This window comes from Mus caroli, unplaced genomic scaffold (genome assembly GCF_978045245.1).
Source record: "Mus caroli unplaced genomic scaffold, Mus_caroli_1 scaffold_3, whole genome shotgun sequence".
Taxonomy (NCBI): domain Eukaryota; kingdom Metazoa; phylum Chordata; class Mammalia; order Rodentia; family Muridae; genus Mus; species Mus caroli.
The window spans coordinates 94,953,370-94,961,235 of NW_028227258.1; the positions used below are offsets into that span (position 1 = coordinate 94,953,370).

The window sequence follows — 7,866 nt, forward strand, 5'->3', positions numbered from 1 at the left end:
TCTGTCTCTCTCTGTCTCTGTCTCTCTGTCTCTCTCTGTCTCTGTCTCTCTCTCTCTGTTTCTCTCTCTGTCTCTCTGTCTCTCTCCTCTCTGTCTCTCTCTCTCTCTCTCTGTCTCTCTCTCTCTCTCTGTCTCTGTCTCTGTCTCTGTCTCTGTCTCTCTCTCTCTCTCTCTCTCTCTCTCTCTCTCTCTCTCTCTCTCTCTCTCTCTCTCTCTCTCTCTCTCTCTCTCTCTGCCACACAGGTTAATATCAAGAAAACAAACACCCTTGCCCTAGAAGTATTGCAGGTGTGGCTGCTGTCACATGTCCGCCACTAGGTGGCAGAGAAGAGAGGCTATGTCTATGCTCAGTGTTCTGACCTGTGAACATCTAGATGATTAGGAAGTAGCCTGACATCCCTTGAGAACAAGCAAGCCTGAAGCCACACCAGTCCAGCACCAGGGGGCCTGGACAGGGAGCTAACATGAGAGGACCACCAATCCAGCTCCTTAGTACTTCACAGGCTGCAGGTCGGGACCAGCTCCCAGGGTGATGAGTGAGCCGGAGACTAGAAGAATCCTGCCCAGGACTGTTAGCCCCAGTTGAGAAGCAAGCCTGAGATGACCACCAGTCCAGCACCATGCAGACCTGGGGGCAGTGACACAGACCATGTCCGAGTTGACCCCTACCAGGTGTCATAATGCAGAGAAGCAAAGCATAGCACTCCTGAAACCACTCCTGAGATGACCCCAGACACTCAAAGACCCTGGTGCCACTCAGAGGAGCAAGTAAGTGGTGGGAAAATGGAAGAGGAAAGAAAAACAGAAGGATGTGGACACAATGAAGAGAGACAGAACTGGAGACTGGAGAGTAGTGAGGAATGGCCTGATGATGTGAGTGGCTGGTGATGCCAACTGGGACCATGACGGGGTCCTGACCTATGCTGCCACAGGAGGTGGGGGATATGTGTAGCCCTACAGCAGCAGGGGTCTGTTACCACAGGCCTGTTACCAAGGTCTGGGAGATGCCCCTGGTCTGAGCTGCCACCTGGGGACATGCTGATATCTGAGAGCTGTGAAGAACCGTCCCTACCCCTCACCTGGATCTAGGATAACTGGTCCTGGGGATGTGAGTGCAGGAAAGCTGCCCCTGCCCCTAGCCAGATGCTGTTCTCAGGAGAGCTCCCCCCCTCCCACTTCCCATTGCTGGAGTTTCCAGTGAGCTGACCCTAGGGATGTGAGTGTGGGAGAGCTGGCCCTGCTCTCTGTGTGGTGGTGTGGACAAGGAAGAGATACCCTCCTCCCCTTTTCCCCTCACCAGGGATTGTGCCCTGGTCCTGCTGGTGAGGAGTCCTGCAACGTCCACTCCAGTAGTGACTCGCATTACAGGTTTGGAAACCTGGAAGCAGTCCTGAGGCAAAGAGTTTCAAGGAAACGCAGCCTCCTGGAACCTTGGCATTCCCATAGCTAGAATGCCACAGATTTGTCCCTGCAATATCGTGGAGGGTCTTGCATGCTTTCTTACAGTATTTTACTGGATAAGAGATAGAAATCTCAGGGCAAGCTTAACAAAGTATACTTTTAGAATCTTCATTACAGCCAAGTTACTTTCATATGAAAGTATTTACCAAGGCCTAGGAAATAGGGGGGTTGTGGTATTGCATTATTCATGATAAGGTCTGCTAGAGCAGAACCCCCTGGTGCTAGCTTTCACAAGGCCCAAAGGAGTAGCACAAATTGTGAATAAGGTGTGAAATCCTTACCTGTCATTAGCTGACCCTTGGCAGGGAGGGCTGTTTTATCTTTATTGTAAATATTACCTGGTTCTTTTAAGTCCTTTTGAAGTCATTCCTCTGTTTTGTGTCAGATAACTTCAATGTATTTTGCCTGCTGTGACATCCTACCCCTTTGTTTCTGTATTATATAAGACTGGTGCTCACTTTGTGACAACACACTCTCTCATGTCATCTCTGTCACCCTCCAATTCTATGCCCATCTGTCCGAGGCCTTGATTCACACAGATTGAGGAGGGCCCACTGAGCCCCGTCTGCAGCAGAGTCCCAGTCATCTGAGAGGAGAGTGAGATGATTATAGAAAAGGAAGACTCAGAGACAAGGGTTAGAAATCGGGAGGGCTGCAGGTCTATTCCGTGCCAGCCCCAAATGTGTTTCCCATCACCTTTACTTACTTTATAGTATTGTGGGAAACAAAGTCACAAGCCAGCATAGACAATGGCTGATGTACACTAGATATCTATACCCATCCAGAGGTCTCCTTGTTCTTTCCTCCAAGATTAACAGGGCATCCAGCCCCTTGCCTTGAGATTCAAGTGTATCCCCTTATCATTTCATTCATCAACAGGCCAGGAAATCTGCCAGCAGACCCTGGCCTGCCTTGACCCTGCCTGACAGAAGCAGGCAAAATGGCTCCCGACAGGTAGAGCGGGCACGTCATGAGAGCAGAACTGGTCCCGCCCCTCACCAGCTGCAGCACTCAGGAGTTACAGGCCCTGCATCTTGCCTGGACAGCACAATAGAACTGACCCTAGTGTCGGGAGCATGGGCAAGCTGGTCTGTGGGCCTGAGCATGGGAGAGGCGGTCCTGCCTCTTGTCTGCTGTGTAGTCCCTTCCCCTCCTTTTTGCCCTCACCACCTATGGCAGGTAGGAAAGCTACCCAAGAATCTTGAGAGTGGAAGAACTAGCCTTGTCCCTTCCTGGCTTCAGCACCCAGGAGAGCTGGTCCTGCACCTTGCCTGGACAACAGGATAAAACTGGTTCTGGTTGTGGAGGCTACTTGTGAGTCAACCCCAAAGGCATGAGAGTGTGAGCAGGCTAACCAGCTCAGATCCCTCTCAGGCCCAGATCCAGGGCTTTGAATCAGCACACCCCAACATCTACCCCATCGATGAGCTGCTGGAGTGCATCAATATGCAAAGATTTTTATGGAGACCAAGATGGGAATTTTTAAAATAAAACTAGAACTACCCCGTGATCCAACTATAGCACTCTTAGACACATGTCCTAAAGAATCTCACTCAGCACACCCAGAGCTGCTTATACATCCACGGTTACTGTTGCTCTATTTACAATAGCTGGAAAAAGCCTAGATGCCTATCAAAGAGTGAGTGAGTGAATAAAGTGTACATACATCAGATGGAAATGTATTCAGTCTTAAAGATAAATGGAAATGTGACTTTTGCAGGGAAAGATATGCAGGGGAAACAGCACGAACATAGTTAAGGGAATGTCTACCTGGGGTCCTGCCCTTGGGAATACATCGAGCCCCAGAGCCCTCAGCACTCCTCCCTTCTCCTCTCCTCCCCCACATCCTCCCCTCTCCCCTGACTTTTGGCCACCACAAGGTGAGCCGCTCTCCTCTCCCACACTGTCCCACCACAGTGTTTCAGCCTCATCACAAACTGCAATGTGACAGAGCAAATCAGCCATGAAAGATGTCCCAGAGCAAACTGTTCCTCTGTCCAACTGAATCTCTCGCAGCAACAGGAACTTGTGTGACATACATGGGGTTAATATGTATGGCAGAATATATATTTATAATGCAGAGACCTCCAGACTGGCAGCATGTTCCTAGTATCTACTTTGAAAAGCTGGTGGAGGGAGAGTGGCAGGGAGGTGGACCAGTTGTTAAGATCACTTGCCACTCTTGAACAGGACCTAGGGTCAGTTCCCAGCATGCACATCATGGCTCACAGCCATCTGTTCTGTAACTCCAGTTCCAGGGATCCAGTGCCCTCTTCCTCTACCAGCACCAGGTATGCACGTGGTACAATACATACATGTAGGCAAAACATGCATGCATAAAATTTCCCCCAAAAAGAAAAAAGGTTTTAAGAGGAAGAGAGGGAAGTTATCTACCTTGGAAGATACACAATTGGTTTGTCCTGAAGAACAGAGAGGCTGGCATGTTGGGAATAAAAACAGGTACCGTGTTAGTTACTTTCCTTATTGTATGACCAGATGTCTGACAAAACCATGCTATGGGAGGAGACATTTATTTTGGCTCACTGTTTGAAGGGATGCAGTCTGTCATGGCAAGGAAGGCACCGTGCCTGCAGTGGTTAGCCAGACACTGGTGGCTTCTCATGATAAGAGCAAGGGACCCTAAATAGTCAACACCTTTAAGGTTTTCCCCAGTCATTAACTTCTGCGACTAGGCCACACAGCCCAAACACTCTATGAAATGTCACAGAACCAAAACAATGCCAACATCTGGGGATGAAGTCTTCAGACACGTAAGCCTGTGGGAGTATTTCACATCCCCATGTACCATGCTGGGGATAAAATAGCACCCTCAATGCCTAACACAAATGACCAAACATATGAATAAATTTATTTTAATAAATAAATATAAATTTATTTTAATAAATCTACTTTTAAAAATGCCTTTTACGACTGTTCTGTGTCCACGCCCCCCTTCCCATCCACTAGGATTTGTTTTCTCTCTGTTTTGCATGCATCCATCTGTGCGTTCATCTATATGGCTATCTGCTGGTCTCCCCGCCCAGATGCATGGAAGTCTGCATTAAAGTCAACTGCAAAAAATAAACACATTGTATTTTTCCTCCCCTATACGGGGTGAGAGAATCAGAAAAACAGGTCATCGTGAATGGTTCTATTTGAATGTTTACAGTTGCTTATGCATTTACTTATAAATGAGTGTGTGGTAGGGTGACAGTTTGCAGAAGTCCGTTCTCTTTTTCCAGCGTGTGTGTTCTGGCGATGAATCCCACCCAGGTCGTCGTGCTTGACAGCAAGTCCCTCTACTCTTTAAGTCATTTTGCCAAACCCTAACTGGAAAGTTTTTTTAAAAAGCCTTTTAGCTGAGTAACAGAAATACATCATTATAAATCAAGCAATAAAAACGGTGCATTTATATTTGTGAATCACAAAACTGAAAAGAAAGACAAACCTGATTCAGGAACAGCTATGGAGAGTATCAATAACCACACTCCGCGTGGGTTTTGGATTTACTGTCTGCTCCCAACATTACCCTTTCCCAAGCTGCCTAAAATGTTGTGTTCCTTTGCCAACGGTACAATGTTCACCTCTGCCAGTAGATGGCGCAGGAAAGACATCCAAAGGGAGGGGCTCCACCTTCCTCACTGGCCAAAAGGCTACTTAAGCAGGAGTATAGCTTCACAACACAGGCTTTCACACCCGCACGCGCACGCACACGCGCGAACAAACACAGACCTCTGGGGATGAGAAGGTTATTTTTAATGCCACTGGAATGTCAGCATCAGGAGATAGGAACACTCCTCTACAGAGCAGATTTTACAACTGGGACATTCCCCAAGTGGTGCCAACACAACTTGTCAGAACAGAGAGGGACTATTCAGAAATGACGCCCGGCTTTAAATCCAGCATGCTCCCATCAGCAGATGAGCACAAGGAACTCACTAGCCCCTGGTCCACTGCTGCCACCCACTCCTTAAAAAAATTGTGATTTTTTTTTTTTTTTTTTTTTTTTTTTTTTTGGCTAAGGAGGGATTCGTGCATTAGAGTAAAAAAAAAAAAATGAACTTTGGTTCTGTGACATTTCATAGAGTGTTTGGGCTCTGTGGCCTAGTAGCAGAAGTTAATGACTGGGGAAAACCTTAAAGGTGTTGACTATTTAGGGTCCCTTGCTCTTATCATGAGAAGCCGCCAGTGTCTGGCTAACCACTGCAGGCACGGTGCCTTCCTTGCCATGACAGACTGCATCCCTTCAAACTGTGAGCCAAAATAAATGTCTCCTCCCTTAGCATGGTTTTGTCAGAATATAAGAATTGCAACAGTGCAGAGTTGCGTATGGTTCGACCCCTCCTCCTCCTAAACCCACATGCATGGTTATCACCCTCTGATCTTATGTATTTCAGCATATGTACACATTAAGTGACCTGGTTTGGAGAGCACATCAGAAAGGCTGGTGATCTGCCTGACCTGAGAAGCCTTCCATTCGGTCCGGTTCGGTTCTCACCTCCACCATTCCTCCCCCAAGCTTCAAAGCTAAACATCGTGATTGGTTCCTGCTTTAGGCCTTTAAAAAGGAGAGGGGTGAGGAGCAACATTTCAAAGCCAGGCAGGGCTGTATATCAAGCCCTATCCAAAAGCAGCAGGATCAGTTGTCTACCTAACTTCTATTGAGAAATGGTCTATAAGATTTCACAGAGATTTCCCTCACTCTTAGCAGTTTATATAATTTTCCGTATTCTTCCACCCCATCCTATATCATCAAACACATTTGTCCTGAATTGCGATGCACTTGGCACATCTCCAGTGTTCTGTTATTACAAAATATGTTTTGCAATAATCTTGAGTACGATAACTGTTCTATTATCTGAAGGAATTGTGTGTGTGTGGTTTTTTGTTTTGGTTTGTTTTGGGTTTTTTTTTTTTTTTTAGGCTAAGGAGGGATTCATGCGTTAGAGTAAAAAAAATGAACTTTGCTAAATATTGCCAAATTTTCTTGTTGGAAGTACTGCAGCATTTTGTGTTATTAAAATCACCATTTTAGCATGGTACTGGAACAAAAAAAAAAAAAGAGAGGTAGACCAATAAGCTAGAAAACCTATAAATAAGCCCACTTAGCTGCACACTCCTGCATCTACACAATGAGCCCAGAACATGTTGGAGAAAAGAGAGTCCCTCTAACAGACAGTGGTGGGTAAGTTGGACAGCCAGATACATAATATTGAAATTAGATTCCTCTCTCTCTTTCCCTGTATGGAAATAATTCAATAGATTAGAAACCTTCAAGACCTTGAAACCACTAGAGGAACATATATGGGAAGCATTCCAAAACATAGTGATTTTTAAAATAGGACTTCAATTCACTCAAGAATTAATTTCAAATATTAGCAAATGAGGTCACATGAAATAAAACAGCTTCTATGGAACAATCACGGTAATGCTGAGCCCAAGAATGGGGGAAATAAATCTTTGCGAGGTATTTAGATCACACGGGACTAGTGTTCAGAATGTGTATTTTTAAAACTGAAAAAAATAAAGCACCCACACACAAACAGCCAAATCAATAAATGAACAAAGTAATAGAACAGGCGATTCTCAGAACAAGCCAAAATGCCCAGCAAGTAATCCCTAAATAAAAGGTCAACACTTTAGCCATCAGGAAAATGAAAACTAAAATTACATCAAGATTCCACTGGGCCAGTGCGATGGCTGAGCAGCTAAAGTGCCACACAAACATAGGGAACTTAGTTTGCCTTCATATAACCCATGTGGTGTGCACATCTGTCATTCCAGCATTACGAAGGCAAGATGTGAGGCAAAGACAGAGTTGCAGAAGCTCTCAGGCAGCTGGCCTGGCTGCTCACACATTAGTGGTCAAGAGTAGTGGCTCGAGGTGAGGACTGACACTCAAGGTTGTGCGCTTTGGGTTCCAGTCTGGGAGGTTATCATCAACATCAACTGGGCTAGAGAAATGGATCAGAAGTTAAGAAAGTATGCTGCTCTTTCAGTGGACCAAAGTTCAGTTTCCAAGACTGGCAGCTCACAACCCCTTGTAATGGCAGCTGCAGGGATTCTGATGCCCTCTGGGGACATATACACATATCCATCTAATTAAAAAAGAAGGTATTTTTAATGAGGTAACAATGACAGCAGATGCAAGTGAGAGGGTGGGAAAGGAGCCTTCCATGCCGTTGGTGGGAACGTAAACCGCTCAAGCAGCTACTATGCATACTAACAAATTATGAAATTAAAACCCTACACCTATGACAAGTTCAAAGAAAACCTGTTTTCCCACACTCTAAAGGAAGAGAGTGTGATCTTTTGAACGTTTGCTAGTCTGTAATGCACATGCGGTATATGTTTCCAGAAGTAAAGAGAATGTCTGTAATGACTGATAACAGATTAAGTACACAC

The 7,866-nt window shown here is 45.8% G+C and overlaps 1 non-coding gene across 1 annotated transcript; it reads left to right on the plus strand.

Annotated features, from left to right (window-relative positions):
* Nucleotides 1-266: 266 nt before the first annotated feature.
* LOC115030760 (small nucleolar RNA SNORA17) lies at nucleotides 267-398 on the plus strand. Its single transcript, XR_003836354.1, has one exon. It is a non-coding gene; the product is annotated as a small nucleolar RNA SNORA17 (small nucleolar RNA).
* Nucleotides 399-7,866: the final 7,468 nt, after the last annotated feature.